At 40.1% G+C, this 19,425-nt stretch overlaps 1 long non-coding RNA gene across 3 annotated transcripts in view; it reads left to right on the forward strand.

The window, feature by feature from the left end:
• The window catches only part of LOC134810857 (uncharacterized), a 117,145-nt gene that overhangs the window by 22,928 nt on the left and 74,792 nt on the right, over positions 1–19,425 (forward strand). For 2 of the 3 annotated variants that reach the window (XR_010159507.1, XR_010159505.1), the window contains exon 2: positions 17,074–17,142. This is a non-coding gene — a long non-coding RNA (uncharacterized LOC134810857). Of the gene's footprint in view, positions 1–14,233; positions 17,143–19,425 lie in introns of those variants that run through there. The other variant, XR_010159506.1, reaches the window with a different exon arrangement.

The raw sequence follows: 19,425 nt of genomic DNA on the forward strand, positions 1-19,425 counted from the left end.
ATTTTTGTATAAGGTGTAAGGAAGGGATCCAGTTTCAGCTTTCTACATATGACTAGCCAGTTTTCCCAGCACCATTTATTAAATAGGGAATCCTTTCCCTATTGCTTGTTTTTCTCAGGTTTGTCAAAGATCAGATAGCTGTAGATATGCAATGTTATTTCTGAGGGCTCTGTTCTGTTCCATTGATCTATATCTCTGTTTTGGTACCAGTACCATGCTGTTTTGGTTACTGTAGCCTTGTAGTATAGTTTGAAGTGAGGTAGTGTGTTGCCTCCAGCTTTGTTCTTTTGGCTTAGGATTGACTTGGCGATGTGGGCTCTTTTTTGGTTTCATATGAACTTTAAAGTAGTTTTTTTCCAATTCTGTGAAGAAAGTCATTGGTAGCTTGATGGGGATGGCATTGAATCTGTAAATTACCTTGGGCAGTATGGCCATTTTCATGATATTGATTCTTCCTACCCATGAGCATGGAATGTTCTTCCATTTGTTTGTATCCTCTTTTATTTCCTTGAGCAGTGGTTTGTAGTTCTCCCTGAAGAGGTCCTTCACATCCCTTGTAAGTTGGATTCCTAGGTATTTTATTCTCTTTGAAGCAATTGTGAATGGGAGTTCACTCATGATTTGGCTCTCTGTCTGTCTGTTGTTGGTGTATAAGAATGCTTGTGATTTCTGTACATTGATTTTGTATCCTGAGACTTTGCTGAAGTTGCTTATCAGCTTAAGGAGATTTTGAGCTGAGACAATGGGGTTTTCTAGATATACAATCATGTCGTCTGCAAACAGGGAGAATTTGACTCCCTCTTTTCCTAATTGAATACCCTTTATTTGCTTTTCCTGCCTAATTGCCCTGGCCAGAACTTCCAACACTATGTTGAATAGGGGTGGTGAGAGAGGGCATTCCTGTCTTGTACCAGTTTTCAAAGGGAATGCTTCCAGTTTTTGCCCATTCAGTATGATATCGGCTGTGGGTTTGTCACAGACAGCTCTTATTATTTTGAGATATGTCCCATCAATACCTAATTTATTGAGAGTTTTTAGCATGAAGCGTTGTTGAATTTTGTCAAAGGCTTTTTCTGCATCTATTGAGATAATCATGTGGTTTTTGTCTTTGGTTCTGTTTATATGCTGGATTACATTTATTGATTTGTGTATATTGAACCAGTCTTGCATCCCAGGGATGAAGCCCACTTGATCACGGTGGATAAGCTTTTTGATGTGCTGCTGGATTTGGTTTGCCAGTATTTTAGTGAGGATTTTTACATCAATATTCATCAAGGATATTGGTCTAAAATTCTGTTTTTTGGTTGTGTCTCCACCTGGCTTTGGTATGAGGATGATGCTGGCCTCATAAAATGAGTCAGGGAGGATTCCCTCTTTTTCTATTGATTGGAATAGTTTCAGAAGGAATGGTACCAGTTCCTCCGTGTACCTCTGGTAGAATTCGGCTGTGAATCCATCTGGTCCTGGACTCTTTTTCGTTGGTAAGCTATTGATTATTGCCACAATTTCAGCTCCTGTTATTGGTCTATTCAGAGATTCAACTTCTTCCTGGTTTAGTCTTGGGAGAGTGTATGTGTCAAGGAATTTATCCATTTCTTCTAGGTTTTCTATTTTATTTGCGTAGAGGTGTTTGTAGTATTCTCTGATGGTAGTTTGTATTTCTGTGGGATCAGTGTTGATATCCCCTTTATCATTTTTTATTGCGTCTATTTGATTCTTCTCTCTTTTCTTATTAGTCTTGCTAGCGGTCTATGAATTTTGTTGATCCTTTCAAAAAACCAGCTCCTGGATTCATTAATTTTTTGGAGGGTTTTTTGTGTCTCTATTTCCTTCAGTTCTGCTCTGATTTTAGTTATTTCTTGCCTTCTGCTAGCTTTCGAACGTGTTGGCTCTTGCTTTTCTAGTTCTTTTAATTGTGATGTTAGGGTGTCAATTTTGGATCTTTCCTGCTTTCTCTTGTGGGCATTTAGTGCTTTAAATTTCCCTCTATACACTGCTTTGAGTGGGTCCCGGAGATTCTGGTATGTTGTGTCTTTGTTCTTGTTGGTTTCAAAGAACATCTTTATTTCTGCCTTTATTTCGTTATGTACCCAGCAGTCATTCAGGAGCAGGTTGTTCAGTTTCCATGTAGTTGAGTGGTTTTGAGTGAGATTCTTAATCCTGAGTTCTAGTTTTACTGCACTGTGGTCTGAGAGATAGTTTGTTATAATTTCTGTTCTTTTACATTTGCTGAGGAGAGCTTTACTTCCAAGTATGTGGTCAATTTTGTAATAGGTGTGGTGTGGTGCTGAAAAAAATGTATATTCTGTTGATGTGGGGTGGAGAGTTCTGTAGATGTCTATTAATTCCACTTGGTGCAGAGCTGAGTTCAATTCCTGCATATCCTTGTTGACTTTCTGTCTCATTGATCTGTCTAATGTTGACAGTGGGGTGTTAAAGTCTCCCATTATTAATGTGTGGGAGTCTAAGTGTCTTTGTATGTCACTCAAGACTTGCTTTACGAATCTGGGTGCTCCAGTATTGGGTTCATATATATTTAGGATAGTTAGCTCTTCTTGTTGAATGGATCCCTTTACCATTATGTAATGGCCTTCTTTGTGTCTTTTGATCTTTGTTGGTTTAAAGTCTGTTTTATCTGAGACTAGGATTGCCACCCCTGCCTTTTTTTGTTTTCCATTTGCTTGGTAGATCTTCCTCCATCCTTTTATTTTGAGCCTATGTGTGTCTCTGCATGTGAGATGGGTTTCCTGAATACAGCACACTGATGGGTCTTGACTCCTTATCCAATTTGCCAGTCTGTGTCTTTTAATTGGAGCATTTAGTCCATTTACATTTAAAATTAATATTGTTATGTGTGAATTTGATCCTGTCATTATGATGTTAGCTGGTGATTTTGCTCATTAGTTCATGCAGTTTCTTCCTAGTCTCGATGGTCTTTACATTTTGGCATGATTTTGCAGCGGCGTGTACCGGTTGTTCCTTTCCATGTTTAGCGCTTCCTTCAGGAGCTCTTTTAGGGCAGGCCTGGTGGTGACAAAATCTCTCAGCATTTGCTTGTCTGTAAAGTATTTTATTTCTCCTTCACTTATGAAGCTTAGTTTGGCTGGATATGAAATTCTGGGTTGAAAATTCTTTTCTTTAAGAATGTTGAATATTGGCCCCCACTGTCTTCTGGCTTGTAGAGTTTCTGCTGAGAGATCCACTGTTAGTCTGATGGGCTTCCCTTTGTGGGTAACCCAACCTTTCTCTTTGGCTGCCCTTAACATTTTTTCCTTCATTTCAACTTTGGTGAATCTGACAATTATGTGTCTTGGAGTTGCTCTTCTCGAGGAGTATCTTTGTGGTGATCTCTGTATTTCCTGAATGTGAATGTTGGCCTTCCTTGCTAGATTGGGGAAGTTCTCCTGGATAATATCCTTCAGAGTGTTTTCCAACTTGGTTCCATTCTCCACATCAATTTCAGTTACACCAATCAGACGTAGATTTGGTCTTTTCACATAGTCCCATATTTCTTGAAGTCTTTGCTCATTTCTTTTTATTCTTTTTTCTCTAAACTTCCCTTCTCACTTCATTTCATTCATTTCATCTTCCATTACTGATATCCTTTCTTCCAGTTGATCACATTGGCTCCTGAGGCTTCTGCATTCTTCACGTAGTTCTCAAGCCTTGGTTTTCTGCTCCATCAGCTCCTTTAAGGCCTTCTCTGTATTGGTTATTCTAGTTATACATTCTTCTAAAGTTTTTTCAAAGTTTTCAACTTCTTTGCCTTTGGTTTGAATTTCCTCCCATAGCTCGGAGTAATTTGATCATCTGAAGCCTTCTCTCAGCTCGTCAAAGTCATTCTGCGTCCAGCTTTGTTCTGTTACTGGTGAGGAACTGCGTTCCTTTGGAGGAGGAGAGGCGCTCTGCTTTCTAGAGTTTCCAGTTTTTCTGCTCTGTTTTTTCCCCATCTTTGTGGTTTTATCTACTTTTGGTCCTTGATGATGGTGATGTACAGATGGGTTTTTGGTGTGGATGTCCTTTCTGTTTGTTAGTTTTCCTCTAACAGAGAGGACCCTCAGCTGCAGGTCTGTTGAAGTATCTGGCCATGTGAGGTGTCAGTCTGCCCCTGCTGGGGGGTGCCTCCCAGTTAGGCTGCTCGGTGGTCTGGGGTCAGGGACCCACTTGAGGAGGCAGTCTGCCCATTCTCAGATCTCCAGCTGTGTGCTGGGAGAACCACTGCTCTCTTCAAAGCTGTCAGATAGGGACATTTAATTCTGCAGAGGTTACTGCTGTCTTTTTGTTTGTCTGTGCCCTGCCCCCAGAGGTCGATAATTATTTATTAATATCCTTAGCCCACTTTTAGATAGGGTTTTTTAAAATTGTTGAGTTCCTTGTATATTCTGGATATTAGTGCCTTATTTGATGAATAGTTTTTAAATATTTTCTTCCATTCAACAGGCTGTCTCTTCCATCTATTGATTTTTTTTTGCTGTGCTGTGATTGTTTCTTTTCCATTTCTTTGTATCATCTATAATTTCTTTCATCAATGTTTTATAGTGTTTTCTTGTAGAGATCTTTCACGTCCTTCACTAAATATAGTCCTCGGTATTTTATGTTTTGTTTCTATTGTAAAGAGGATTGAGTTATTGACTTGGTTTTCAGTTTGACCATTATTGGTGTATAGAAATGGTACTGATTTTTTGTATTTTTGTATGTTAATTTTGCTGTACCTTGTAACTTTACTGAATTTGCTCTCAGCTCTTAGAGGGTTCTTTTTGGTGAAGTTCTTTGGTTTTTCTAAATATAAGTTTATGTCATCTACAAAGAGGTATGAGAAAGGTTTAATTGAAAAAGCTTATCCACATCTTGGAAATTTATGGAGCCATTAGCGGTGGGCTTTTTGCAGCTGTGACATGTTAGCTACAACTCTCATTGTAAAATGGGAAAGGCTTTTCTGACCCATAAGGGCTGTCTGATACATGAAGATAAAAACCTAATGTTTGGCCACTTTGTTGTTGTTTCTTGTTCTGTTGTTAATTTTAGGGAATTTATTAAGCCTCATATATTTATGGGATAAATGGAGGCTCCTAGGTTAGGGGTGATGCCACTGTGAGATTCAGAGTCACTTCAGTGTAAGGAGGCTGCAGCAGTGTTTAGAAAGTGTGTCATAATTATAGCCATATTTTGACTTCTGGAGGCAAGGGGAGGAAGTGTGGCTTTTCCCTGACATACAGTTGCCAGGTAGGCAGTTATTTGGTTGCATAAATAATTGTAATTTTATGGAAAAATTTTGGAGATTGAAAATAGAAATTAAAATTACTCCACCACTCAAAAGCAATTGTTATTACCATGTTTGTATAATTTACTTTAGAGTTTAAAATTTTCATGTGTATATATTTTTAACTTACAATGTAGATTAAATAAATAGAGATGAGGTTTTGCCACATTGCCCAGGCTGGTCTTGAACTCCTGGGCTGAAGCTATCCTCCCACCTCAGCCTCCCAAAGTGCTAGGATTAAAGGCATGATTTATTGTGCCTGGCCTCATGTATATTATGGAAACTGTTAAGATTATTTTACATGAGAGCTTTATATTTGCTTAAGGTTTGAAAGGCTTCAGAGTTTATGTAGGAAGTTACAGACAATGTTTCTGTTCATGTATCAAAAGAAAAATAATATTCAGAGACTGAAGTTTTTGTAGGGCAGTGCCACAAGGGTTCATGTCCTTAGAAGTTAGCAGTGGCCTATCTAGGGCAGTGTAATTGTGGTGATTGTTTTTTGTTTTGTTTTCCCTATTATCTCTTATCCCTGGAAAACATCTTTCAGCATTAGGCAATGTGCTATTTGACATTGATCAGTCCCTTAATTTATGGCCACTTTTCCTGCAGGTTTTTATGCAGCCAGTGTTAAACAGCTGCTGGTCTTAAGCTAAAGGTGGGCAGGTCATGGCACGCAGTGTGGGCTGGATTTAGAATATGAATTGCTACAGTTTTATTTTGAAGAACATAGAGCATCAGTAGATGATGGGCATTTAGGGCCTCCATAAAGAGTGCAGCTGAGGAAAAGATTCACTTATAAGTACAGGAGCATCATGTTGGGAGGGGTCAAGGTAATTATTGACCACAGCTTTTACAATCTGCTTTATCAACCAGGGCTGCAGGCTGGGAACTTAGTACAGCTAAATTTTATGTATAAAGAACTAGTGTGTAAGTGGGATTTATATTATGTGTGCAGAGGTAGGCTGGCACTCACTTTTTGCACTATTTTTGGCTGAATTAAGGGCCTAAAGATGGGCTAATTCATGGATATACATGGCTTCCACATAGGCTTTTAAAAGCCACTCCCCACTCTGTAGTTTCAAGTTGGCCATGGATTTGTTAATCAAAGTCAACTGTGATCTTAGTACTAGACCATTCTGAGACCTACAATGCACCCTTGTCCACAGAAGGGTGGTAGAATTTTATTAACAATCTTGCAAAAAGACATGAGACTTATTATTAAAAATGGTCCCTTTTTGGGTTGAAGTAGAAAAACACCTCAGTGAAGCCATTACCACACCAAAGTCTAGAAAGCCGGTGCCTGGAGGACTACATCTCAAGAATCAGCTTTGCTGAGGAAGCCAGAGATGAGTTTGAAGAGTATGCTTCAACCCTTCTATAAGAACAAGTGCAACAGAATACTGAGAATAACAGAATAAAGACATTTAGGAATATTTAACTGAAGGAAGCAAAGGATTTCCTTATGAGAAAGGTTGAGGTTTTATTGGTTAAAATCAACAGATGTGAAGGGGAAGCAAGAACTGTAAGGACAGACAGATCTAGATGTTCTAGATGTTCTCAGAAGGTTTCAGAAAATGCGTTGTGCTTTCATTGTTGCTATATCAGAAAGAAAGACCGGAGCCTGACAAAATTTAGAGAGGAAGCAAGGCAGGATCTCATAAAGTAGAGTGATCCCTGAGAGGGTGTGCCCAAATGCTGCAGACTGTCTCATAAGTGTTAGGAGAAACCAATTCTCCAAGCATATATTGGGACAACTGTATGACTTGATCCAGAATGTTAGGACAAATTTGAGGGGGGGAAGGTGGGGCAGAGCAGAGAAAAACTCAAAACGTAAGAGGTGACTTAACTATTATGTACCGTATTAACAGTATTATATGCTGTTCCTTGAAGAAATATCCCCAAGCAATTTTTGGTTAGGACTCAAGGTAAAGCACAGAAAAGATGAGTTATATTGGAGGGATGTAGACAGAAGAACTATAATATGTACTGAGCCCATTATAGATGTTGAGTGATGGAAGGGTATCTTCTGGGATGGATAATCTTCCTAGGAGCTTGAATGTACACAAAATATGTTTAAACAGCAGGTATTTTTGGCAGACCCAGACCTGATGTTTTCATGTATCTCACCATGGAAAACTCTATAACCACAATCTAACAGAATACACTAGTAAAATGTCTGGGCCTGAGAGCAATGCCAAGGTAAAAAGAAAGAACTCGGATCTTACAAACATTGTGATCCTACTTGGCAGAAGAAAAGAAACCTCTGAGGTAGGTTAATCAGCTAAGTCTTCTTGAAACTACTAGAGGGGAAAATGAAAACACTTGAGGCATATAGCATAAAAGACATAGCATACAGAAATATTCAGAGCTGGTAGCATCCTAAACCAGAGGAAATGTCATTTCTTGGGGAGTAATCATGAGGGAAATTTTTTCCGTGAGGGTGCTAGGGGTGCAATTCACCAGAAACAGCTTTATTTAAGGAAGTTGCTGAAGGTGATTCTCCAGCTGGAACACTTTTAGGGACTGAGGGACAGGAGGATCTTCACTGGGAGGCAGGTTTCACAGGTCCAAACAATTCTGTAGTGAGTGACAGCAGCCACTGTGGCTCAGGACCAAAACTACCAGTTCCTGGGATACAGTGTTAGCTACCTGGCCAGATGGAGTCCACTCTTAATATAGCATTAGAAGGGTACTCAGTGGGGAGATTGAGACTAAAAGGCTGAGAAAATACTGAATGGGAAGAACTTCTCAGTAGGACCTGATGCCCAGTGGGTGGGGTGGGGGGTGATTTCATTGCAAATTTTAGAGATTAAAAAGCCAGGAGTATCTCAGATGACAATAATTGGGAAAGAAGATAAGCGAATAAGCCTTTAACCCACTCTGGTGCCATAGTTATGATAAATCCCATATGGTCAAATTTAATCTCTTATGACAGGTTTCTCTCAATGTAAGTGTTTTTTTTAATGTGATATAATCTATATAACGTAAAATTCACTGTTTAAAAGTGTAGAATTCAGTGATTTCCAGCATATTAACTATGTAGTGCAACCATCACTATTGTCTCACTCTAGAATATTTCTGCCACCCCCCCAAAAAAACCCTGTACCAATTAGCAGTGAGTCCCAATTCTTCCCTTCTCTCATCTCCTAATGACCAGAAATCTGCTTTTTGCATCTACAAATTTACATAGTCTGGATAGTTCATGTCAATTGAATCACGTTATATGTAGCCTTTTGTGACTGGCTTCTTTCCATTAGCACAGTGTTTTCAAGATTCATCTATATTGTATCACATAGCAATATTCATTTCTTTTTATAGCTGAATATGTTTTGGATATATACCACATTTTATTCATTTATGCATCAGTTGATGGGCATTACATTGTTTCAGTTTTTTAGCAATTATACATAATGCTGCTGTGAACTTTTCTGTACAACTCTAATGGAGTTTTAGGGTAATGCTCATATACCCCAGACAAGCATCTCCTATAGAGATCTTTTACCTCCTTGGGCAGATGTATTCCTAGGTTTTTATTTGTTTTATTGTTTGTTTTGGCTATAAGTGGGATTGCATTCTTGATTTGGTTCTCAGCTTGAATGTTGATGGTGTATGGAAATAATACTGATTTTTATATGTAGATTTTGTATCCTGAAACTTCACCACATCATTTGTCAAGCCTAGGAGTCTTTTGGAGAAATCCTTTGGGTTTTCTATGTACAGAATTATATGTTCAGTGAAGAGAGATAGTTTGACTTCTTTTTCTATTTGGATGCCTTTTATTTCTTTCTCTTGGCTGATTGCTGTGGTTAGGATTTCCAGTACTACATTGAATAGGAGTGGTGTAAGTGGACATTCTTGTTTATTCCATTTCTAAGGGGGAATGTTTCTAAATTTGTCTCTTCAGTATGATGTCAGCTGCAGGTCTGTCACAGATGGCTCTTAATATTTTGAGGTATGATGCCTAGTTCATTGAGGGGTTGTATTATAAAGGGGTGAGTTGATCAGCTAATTAGTAAAGTTGAAACTAATATTTCTTTTTCAGATACTTTTGAGTTTCTATAATGACCTTCACAACAGTATATACTAGGTTCTAGAACATAATTATGTTTACGATAACATTACTAGCAAATGGGATTGCTTTATTTTCTAAAACGTGTGGGTGCAGAAAACATGATATTCAGTTTTGTATGTTCTAGTAATGCATTTGATCCTTAAAAATGAGGCTTCTGTGTTGACTTAGGAGTGAACAAACACAATTTCTGAGGTCCTGAAGAAACTGCAGCCACTCCTGAGAAAGAGTCAGGCTGTAGCTGCTGAAAGAATGCAGATATGGAGAAAATTCATCTAACTGAAACTGAAGAGAATGAGAAGTTGGAGAGAATAAGTTTAGAATTTAAGTTGGGATTTGAGACTTTAATTTCTTTGGATTCATACTGCACAACAAAGACAGCAGGAATTTTTCAGACTTTAGCTTTTATGGATTTTAAGGTTAAGAATTTGAATTTTTTAAAGCTTTTAATATTTGAATTTAATTATAATTCCTGGGAAACTATTAATGAGAGGGAAATTATATTTAATTTTGGAGTATCAATATGTGGTGACATAAGATTATTGGACTATCTTACGGTCATTATTTAATATCATTTCAGAAGCTTTGAAAGGATATATTAGGTAACATGGCTGGATACAATTTAAGATAGGAAATAGAACAGAAGTGAAGTTCCAGATTTACTGATCTCTCAGCAGAAACTCTACAAGCCAGAAGAGAGTGGGGGCCAATATTCAACAACATTCTTAAAGAAAAGAATTTTCAACCAAGAATTTCATATCCAGCTAAACTAAGCCTCATAAGTGAAGGAGAAATAAAATACTTTACAGACAAGCAAATGGTGAGAGATTTTGTCACCACCAGGCCTGCCCTAAAAGATCTCCTGAAGGAAGCACCAAACATGGAATAGAACAACCTGTACCAGCCACTGCAAAAACATGCCAAATTGTAAAGACCATCAAAGGCTAGGAAGAAACTGCATCAACTAATGACCAAAATAAACAGCTAACATCATAATGACAGGATCAAATTCACACATAACAATACTAACCTTAAACGTAAATGGGCTAAATACTCCAATTAAAAGACACAGATTGGCAAATTAGATAAAGAGTCAAGACCCATCAGTGTGCTGTATTCAGGAAACCCATCTCACGTGCTCAAGACACACATAGGCTCAAAACAAAGGGATGGAGGAAGATCTACCAAACAAATGGAAAACAAAAAGAGGCAGGAGTTGCAATCCTAGTCTCAGATAAAACAGACTTTAACCAACAAAGATCAAAAGAGACAAGGCCATTACATAATGGTAAAGGGATCGATTCAACAAGAAGAGCTAACTATCCTAAATATATATATGCACCCAATACAGGAGCACCCAGATTCAAAAAGCAAGTCCTTAGTGACCTACAAAGAGACTTAGACTCCCACACAATAATAATGGGAGACTTTAACACCCTATTGTCAACATTAGACAGATCAACAAGACAGAAAGTTAACAAGGATATCCAGGAATTGAATTCAGCTCTGCACCTAGCAGACCTAATAGACATCTACAGAACTCTCCACCCCACATCAACAGAATATACATTCTTTTCAGCATCACACTGCACCTATTCCAAAATTGACCACATAGTTGGAAGTAAAGCACCCCTCAGCAAATGTAAAAGAACAGAAATTATAACAAACTGTCTCTCAGATGACAGTGCAATCAAACTACAACTCAGGATTAAGAAACTCACTCAAAACTGCTCAACTACATGGAAACTCAACAACCTGCTCCTGAATGACTACTGGGTACATAACACAATGAAGGCAGAAATAAAGATGTTCTTTGAAACCAACGAGAACAAAGACACAACATACCAGAATCTCTGGGACACATTTAAAGCAGTGTGTAGAGGGAAATTTATAGCACTAAATGCCCAAAAAAGAAAGCAGGAAAGATCTAAAATTGACACCCTAACATCATCATTGAACGAACTAGAGAAGCAAGAGCAAACGTATTCAAAAGCTAGCAGAAGGCAAGAAATAACTAAGATCAGAGCAGAACTGAAGGAGTTAGAGACACAAAAATCCCTTCAAAAAATCAAGGATTCCAGGAGCTGGTTTTTTGAAAAGATCAACAAAATTGATAGACCTCTAGCAAGACTAATAAAGAAGAAAAGAGAGAAGAATCAAATAGATGCAATAAAAAATGATAAAGGGGATATCACCACCGATCCCACAGATATACAAACTACCATCAGAGAATACTATAAACACCTGTACATAAATAAACTAGAAAATCTAGAAGAAATGGATAAATTCCTCGATACATACACCCTCCCAAGTCTAAACCGAAGAAGTTGAATCTCTAAATAGGCCAATAACAGGCTATGAAATTGAAGCAATCATTAATAGCTTAGCAACCAAAAAAAGTCCAGGACCAGATGGAATCACAGCCAAATTCCACCAGAGATACAAGGAGGAGCTGATACCATTCCTTCTGAAACTATTCCAATCAATAGAAAAAGAGGGAATCCTCCCTAACACATTTTATGAGGCCAGCATCATCCTCATACCAAAGCCTGGTAGAGACACAACCAAAAAAGAGAATTTTAGACCAATGTTCCTGATGAACATCGATGCAAAAATCTTCAATAAAATATTGGCAAACTGAATCCAGCAACATATCAAAAAGCTTATCCACCATGATCAAGTGGGCTTCATCCCTGGGATGCAAGGCTGGTTCAATATATGCAAATCAATAAATGTAATCCAGCATATAAACAGAACCAAAGACAAAAACCACGTGATTATCTCAATAGATGCAGAAAAGGCCTTTGACAAACTTCACAGTGCCTCATGCTAAAAACCTCTCAATAAATTAGGTATTGATGGGACATAACTCAAAATAATAAGAGCTATTTATGACACACCCACAGCCGATATCATACTGAATGGGCAAAAACTTGAAGCATTCCCTTTGAAAACGGTCAAAAGACAGGGATGCCCCTCTCACCACTCCTATTCAACATAGTGTTGGAAGTTGTGGCCAGGGCACTCAGGCAGAAGAAAGAAATAAAGGGTATTCAATTAGGAAAAGAGGAAGTCAAGTTTTCCTGTTTGCAGATGACATGATTATATATCTAGAAAACGCCATCATCTCAGCCCAAAATCTCCTTAATCTGATAAGCAACTTCAGCAAAGTCCCAGGATACAAAATCAATGTGCAAAAATGACAAGCATTCTTATACACCAATAACAGACAGACAGAGAGCCAAATCATGAGTGAAGTCCCATTCACATTTGCTTCAAAGAGAATAAAATACCTAGGAATCCAACTTAAAAGGGATGTGAAGGACCTCTTCAAGGAGAACTACAAACCACTGCTCAAGGAAATAAAAGAGGATACAAACAAATGGAAGAACATTCCATGCTCATGGGTAGGAAGAATCAATATCATGAAAATGGCCATACTGCCCAAGGTAATTTACAGATTCAATGCCATCCCCATCAAGCTACCAATGACTTTCTTCACAGAATTGGAAAAAAACTACTTTAAAGTTCATATGAAACCAAAAAAGAGCCCACATCGCCAAGTCAATCTTAAGCCAAAAGAACAAAGCTGGAGGCATCACACTACCTGACTTCAAACTATACTACAAGGCTACAGTAACCAAAACAGCATGGTACTGGTAGTAAAACAGAGATATAGATCAATGGAACAGAACAGAGCCCTCAGAAATAACGCTGCATATCTACAAATATCTGATCTTTGACAAACCTGAGAAAAACAAGCAATGGGGAAAGGATTCCCTATTTAATAAATGGTGCTGGGAAAACTGGATAGCCATATGTAGAAAGCTGAAACTGGATCCCTTCCTTATACCTTATACAAAAATTAATTCAGGATGGATTGAAGACTTACATGTTAGACCTAAAACCATAAAAACCCTAGAAGAAAACCTAGGCAATACCATTCAGGACAGAGGCATGGGAAGGACTTCATGTCTAAAACAACAAAAGCAATGGCAATGAAAGTCAAAATTGACAAATGGGATCTAATTAAACTAAGAGCTTTTGCACAGCAAAAGAAACTACCATCAGAGTGAACAGGCAACCTACAGAATGGGAGAAAAGTTTTGCAATCTACTCATCTGACAAAGGGCTAATATCCAAAATCTACAATGAACTCCAATAAATTTACAAGATAAAAACAAAGAACCCCATCAAAAAGTGGGTAAAGGACATGAACAGACACTTCTCAAAAGAAGACATTTATGCAGCCAACAGACATATGAAAAAATGCTCATCGTTACTGGCCATCAGAGAAATGCAAATCAAAACCACAATGTGATATCATCTCACACCAGTTAGAATGGCAATCATTAAAAAGTCAGGAAACAACAGGTGCTGGAGAGGATGTGGAGAAATAGGAACACTTTTACACTGTTGGTGGGACTACAAACTAGTTAAACCATTGTGGAAGACAATGTGGCGATTCCTCAGTGATCTAGAACTAGAAATACCATTTGACCCAGCCACCCCATTACTTGGTATAAACCCAAAGGAATATCAGTCATGCTGCTATAAAGACACATGCACACGTATGTTTATTGCAGCACTATTCACAATAGCAAAGACTTGGAACCAACCCAAATGTCCAACAATGATAGACTGCATTAAGAAAATGGGGCACACATACACCGTGGAATACTATGCAGCCATAAAAAAGGATGTGTTAATGTCCTTTGTAGGGACATGGATGAAGCTGGAAACCATCATTCTCAGCAAACTATCACAAGGACAAAAAGCCAAACACTGCATATTCTTACTCTTAGGTGGTAAATGAACAATGAGAACACATGGACACAGGAAGGGGAACATCACACACTGGGGCCTGTTGTGGGGTGGGGGAATGGGGGAGGGATAGCATTAGCAGATATACCTAATTTAAATGAGGAGTTAATGGGTACAGCACACCAATGTGGCACATGTATACATATGTAGCAAACCTGCACGTTGTGCTCATGTACCCTAGAACTTAAAGTATAATAAAAAGAAAAAAAAGTATGTGTATGTATATATACATATATATAAAAGAAGGCAACATAGTGACAGCCTGTTAGAGACCCAATTTGCATAATAAAAGATCAGGGTGGGGTGGCCAGCCTCTTCACGTACTATATAAAGGGCACACCTGGTTTAACCAATCCTCTGTGCCCTATGTAAGGCAGACAGGACTTCCTCAAGCTCATCTATAAACCAACTGCATCTTGCTATGAACCTGGAAACCATTTGGGATCTCTTCCTCTGCACCAGAAAGCTCTCTTCTTTGTTTCACTTATTAAACTTCTGCTCTTAAACCCACTCCTTTTGTCTGTGTCTGTGTCCTTGATTTCCTCGGTGTGAGGCAATGAACCTTGTGTATTACCCCAGACAAATGAGGCAGCTTCATTGTGGGGGCTTGTCCAGGATTATCAAAAGGGTGAGTATAGGAGTGGACCTCAACTCTGTCCTTTTATTTCAGGGCTCTCAGCCTCCATTTTAATTATTTAATTATTTTATTTTTTTGAGACAGAGTCTCACTGTGTCACTCAGGCTGGAGTGCAGTGGCATTATCTTGGTTCACTGCAACCACCATCTCCCAGGTTTAGGTGATTCTCATTTCTCAGCCTCCTAAGTAGCTGGAATTATGACACATGCCACCACACCTGGCTAATTTTTGTATTTTTAGTAGAGATGGGGTTTTGCCATATTGGGCAGGCTGGCACCAAAGTTCTGGGATGAGGTGTGAGCCACCACACCTGGCCCTTAACCTCCATTTTAAAGTCAAATCAAACCATATACTGTGTGTCTGATGGCCACCTAGATACCTCTAGTGTGAGCCATGCTTCTCAAGGCTCAGATGACAGGCTTGTTGGGCTGTCATGATAGTGAATCCACTAGTGCCCTCAGGTTGCTGGGCTTGTTGGTTATGTTTCAAACCAGTTTTCCTTCATGGAGGAACTAGCCATCTCACGGGGCTTGAAGAAGTCCTAGGGCAACTGACGATTTCTGGCCAGGGCTAAACCTTGATGTTATTCAAAAGCTTTGGGACTGTACTCAGCCTCCAGCTGCTCAATCGGATCAGCAACAGAATCTCCAGCTTTTCTATTGCAAATGTTCTCCTTTCCTATCCACCACCATCATGTCTCCTATCCTCTCTCTGTATGCAATATCATGGGAATTTTTACAGTTCAGAGACATAGTCCTGTTAGGAAAGATCAGAAAATGCTATAGTAACTACAAATATAGCTCAAGGGAATGCCACTTTTGTAACTTTCTAGAAGCAGAGGTCTCCCCCAGCAAGTGTTTCTACCCTTCCTCTGGCAAGCATATGGTATTTCTAGGTCAGCAGCGTCAACTAGTGGAGTATCCTTACCATGAGTCTCATTGTTGGTCCTTTGCTGAGACACTCCAGCTTCCCAATTCTCCCTTTTTGTGCCCCTCTACCAGATTCCAGGGTTTATGGCTTTCTGTAAATGGGAAAAACTGTGCCATGAAAGATCAAGAGGAAAATGTCCTCTGAAACCGTTTTAGTCTGAACACTGTCCCATCAGCAGGAAAACCACCATTTGATCCCTATGTTCTTTTAAGACACCAATCCTGCTTGCAGTTAAAACAATACTTAAATAGTAAGGGAATTTTAAGTCCAGAAGTTAACCACTACCATTCTCTAGGGGTAAATCCTTTAGCACGACCCACAATAGCAGGATATAGAGTTCAATCTTGTACACCCCCTCCATTAAAGGGGCCATGCCCAAATTCAACTATTACATAGTCTTTCCTGAGATCCACTTTTCAGGGAGCCATGAAGATCATACAAGTCTAGGAAGTCAGGGTAATCAAAAACAGAGAACTAGGGCTGCATGGGTACACATGACTAAACTCATCACTTAATTCCTCTGGTTCCATGGCTGGGGAATCATGCCTGCAACCATGGATAGCATGTTTAACAAGGTGCCAGGAGCCCAGGAACCAAAGAGAGAAAACAGTAGGGGGAATGCCCCCACTGTCTTCCCCTCCACCCTGGGCCATCCCAAGGAAAGGATCCTTTTTTTCTCAGTTCTCTTTCTAGATGGGTAACAGACCATCTTTGGCCTGTACTCCTCTCAAGTGTATTCTAAAGCACTGGGACTCATTTAACCCCAAAACTTTGAAGAAAAAAGCAGCTCATTTTTCTTTGCACAAGGGGATGGCATTCTTTCTAGACCTTTGCAAGCATTGCAAAATCAACCCAGCTTTTTTAGCAGTCATATCAGTCAGGTCTGTAGAGAATGATTTCCCACAGTAAGAGAAGAAACTTTTGAGGGAACCATCTGAGAATTCCCCTTATCTGAGGCCCCTTTATGTTCCCTTCTCATTACGGAACCTTAGGCAGATTAAGGGAGTCTTAGGCCATGCTGCTCCTAAGCCAAACCCTCACTGCTACTCAAAAACAGGCAGCTCTGTAGGCAGTAGAACATTTTGGAGATGAACAATATATCTCCTATAATAGGCCAAAAAGGAAAAAAGGAGATAGGGAAGGTGATATGGTTTGGTTCTGTGTTCCCACCCAAATCTCATCTTGAATTGTACTCCCATAATTTTCATGTGTTGTGGGAGGGACACAGTGGGAGATAATTTGAATCATGGGGGTGGTTTCCCCTATACCGTTCTCATAATAGTGAAGGAGTCTTAAGAGATCTGATTGTGCTATCAGGGGTTTCTGCTTTAGCATCTTCCTCATTTTTTCTAGCCACCACCATGTAAGAAGTATCTTTCACCTCCTGTCATAATTCTGAGGCCTTCCCAGCCATGTGAAACTGTAAGTCCAATTAAACCTCTTTTTCTTCCCAGTCTTAGGTATGTCTTTATCAGCAGGATGAAAACATGGTACATCCTACATCAGCAAGATGTAAATTGGTACCAGTAGAGTTGGCGTTGCTGAAAAGATACCCAAAAATGTGGAAGTGACTTTGAAATTGGGTAACAGTTTGCAGGGCTCAGAAGAAGACAGGAAAATGTGGGAAAGTCTGGAAATTTTGTAAAGACTTGCTAAATGGCTGTGACCAAATGCCTGATAGCAATATGGACAATAAGGTCCAGGCTGAGGTTGTCTGAGATGGAAGTGAGAAACTTGGGAACTGGAGCAAAGGTGACTCTCATTATGTTTTAGCAAAGAGACTGGTGGCATTTGGCCCCTGCCTTAGAGATTTGTGGAGCTTTGAACTTGAGAGAGATGATCTAGGGTATCTGGCAGAAGAAATTTCTAAGCAGCAAAGCATTCAAGAGGTGACTTGGGTGCTGATAAAGGCATTCAGTTTTATAAGGAAAACAGAGCATAAATGTTTGGAAAATTTGCAGCCTGACAATGTGATAGAAAAGAAAAACCCACTTTCTCAGGAGAAATTCAAGCCAGCTGCAGAAATTTGCATAAGTAATGAGGAGCCAAATGTTAATCCCCAAGCCAATGGGGAAAATGTCTCCAGGGCATGTTAGAGGTCTTCCTGGCAGCCGCTCCCATCACAGGCCCAGAGGCCTAGGATAAAATGGTTTTGTGGCCTGGGTCCCAGGGTCCTTGTGCTGTGTGCAGCCTAGGGACTTGGTGCCCTGCATCCCAGCCACTCCAGCTGTGGCTGAAAGGGGCCAACATAGAGCTTCAGCCATGGATTCAGAGGGTGCAAGCACCAAGCCTTGGCAGCTTCCATGTGGTGTTGAGCCTGTGAGTGCACAGAAGTCAAGAATTGGCTGGGCATGGTGGCTCATGCCTGTAATCCCAGCACTTTGGGAGGCCGAGGCAGGCAGATCATGAGGTCAGGAGATCGAGACCATCCTGGCTAACACAGTGAAACCCCATCTTTACTAAAAATACAAAAAAATTAGCTGGGCATGGTGGCGGATGCCTGTAGTCCCAGCTACTTGGGAGGCTGAGGCAGGAGAATGGCGTGAACCTGGGAGGCAGAGGTTGCAGTGAGCAGAGATCGTGCCACTGCACTCCAGCCTGGGCGACCTTCACCTAGATTTCAGAAGATGTATGGAAACACCTGGATGCTCAGGCAGAAGTTTGCTGCAGGGGCAGGGTGATCATGGAGAACCTCTGCTAGGGCAGTACAGAAGGGAAATGTGGGGTCCCATACAGAGTCCCTACTGGGGCACCACCTATTGGAGCTGTGAGAAGAGGGCCACCATCCTCCAGACCCCAGAATGGTAGATCCACTGACAGCTTGCACTGTTTGCCTGGAAAAGCCGCAGACACTCAATGCCAGCCCGTTAAAGCATCTGGGAGGTAGGCTGTACTCTGCAATGCCCCAAGGATAGAGCTGCCCATGACCATGGGAACCCACCTCTTGCATCAGCGTGACCTGGAAGTGAGACCTGGCGACAAAGGAGATTATTTTGGAGCTTTAAAATTTGACTGCCCCTCTAGATTTCAGACTTGCCTGGGCCCTGTAATCCCTTTGTTTTGGCCAATTTCTCCCATTTGGAATGGCTATATTTACTCAATACCTGTACCCCATTGTATCTAGGAAGTAACTCACTTACTTTTGATTTTACAGGCTCATAGGCAGAAGGGACTTGCCTTGTCTCAGATGACATTTTGGACTGTGGACTTTCGGGTTAATGCAGAAATGAGTTAAGACTTTGGGGGACTGTTGTTGGAAAGGCATGACTGGTTTTGAAATGTGAGGACATGAGATTTGGAGGGGCCAGGGGCAGAATGATATGGTTTGGCTCTGTGGCTCCACCCAAATCTCATCTTGAATTGTACTCCAATAATTTCTGCGTGTTGTGAGAGGGACTCGGTGGGAGATCATTTGAATCATGGGTGCGGTTTCCCCCATGCTGTTCTAGTGGTAGTGAATAAGTCTCATGAGATCTGATGGTTTTATCAGGGGTTTCTCTTTTTGCATCTTCCTCATTTTCTCTTGTCGCTGCCATGTAAGAAGTGCCTTTCACCTTCCACCATGATTCTTAGGCCTCCCCAGCCATGTGGAACTATAAGTCCATTCAAACGTATTTTTTCCCCCTTGTCTCAGGTATGTCTTTATCAGCAGTGTGAAAACACACTAATACAAAACACAAAGAAATAATGGAAACACCTTTCCCA

Source organism: Pan troglodytes, chromosome 7, assembly GCF_028858775.2.
Source record: "Pan troglodytes isolate AG18354 chromosome 7, NHGRI_mPanTro3-v2.0_pri, whole genome shotgun sequence".
Classification (NCBI taxonomy): domain Eukaryota; kingdom Metazoa; phylum Chordata; class Mammalia; order Primates; family Hominidae; genus Pan; species Pan troglodytes.